The sequence below is a fragment of the Triticum aestivum genome, unplaced genomic scaffold (assembly GCF_018294505.1).
Source record: "Triticum aestivum cultivar Chinese Spring unplaced genomic scaffold, IWGSC CS RefSeq v2.1 scaffold129784, whole genome shotgun sequence".
NCBI lineage: Eukaryota > Viridiplantae > Streptophyta > Magnoliopsida > Poales > Poaceae > Triticum > Triticum aestivum.
This window is the reverse complement of record NW_025227212.1, coordinates 2,137-2,902: the sequence shown is the minus strand read 5'-3', so window position 1 is coordinate 2,902 and position 766 is coordinate 2,137. Positions and strand designations below refer to the sequence as shown.

Here is a 766-nt window from a genome sequence, read left to right as displayed (position 1 = left end):
GTCGAGGCACGGGAACGGCGGCAGCAGGGAGGCACCGAACTGGTCAAGGTGAACGTCCGCGTCGGCCTCGACGAAAAGCACGCCCTCTCCGGTGCAGTGAACGGCGAGCTTGCGGCCTTCAAGCTCCCTCAGCCGGCCGGCCAGAGGGTAGTAGTTCACAAGTGCCGTGGCGATTGCGTTCCGGAGCACTGGCGCCGGGTCGTCGTCCCGGCCGCCGTGGCGACGGAAGAAGTAGATCACTGGGACGTGGAAGCGGAGCCCGTCCTGGTCTGGTCGTCGATGTCCGAGAGCGGCTTTAGCTCCCGCGGCGTCGGCCCCGCCGGCGCCACCAGCACTGCGGGCTTCCTGCGCACCGTGAACTGCAACGTCGGTGAGCTCGCCATGCCTATGCGCTCGGCGATGTGTGTCGGAGGTAGGTGTCGATAATTGTGCGAGTCTGCTTGTGGGCTGCTGCTAGCTATATAGGGCGTATTGCTAGTTTGATACACACAAAAAGTTGGCCGCGATCAAAAGGGAGCATGTGCATCGCCCAACTTCAGCATCCTACGCCACATGGTACTCAAGACCTTGCATTGCTCCCAGTCAAGCAAAGTATACACCGTTGTTTTGGGGAGTTTGGGGGTTGATGGAAACAATTGTACACAGTTAAGGGCATCAACCGGCTGTAAACGTTCGGACTGTGCTGTTCGGACAATTTGTGCACTCTAAAGCCATCTATAAAACGTCCACGGATCAGTCTGAATTCCCGCAAGCCGAAAGCAAGTCA

At 58.7% G+C, this 766-nt stretch overlaps 1 pseudogene; it reads right to left on the bottom strand.

The window, feature by feature from the left end:
* Positions 1–3: 3 nt before the first annotated feature.
* On the bottom strand, positions 4–413 carry LOC123172664 (benzyl alcohol O-benzoyltransferase-like; annotated as a pseudogene).
* Positions 414–766: the final 353 nt, after the last annotated feature.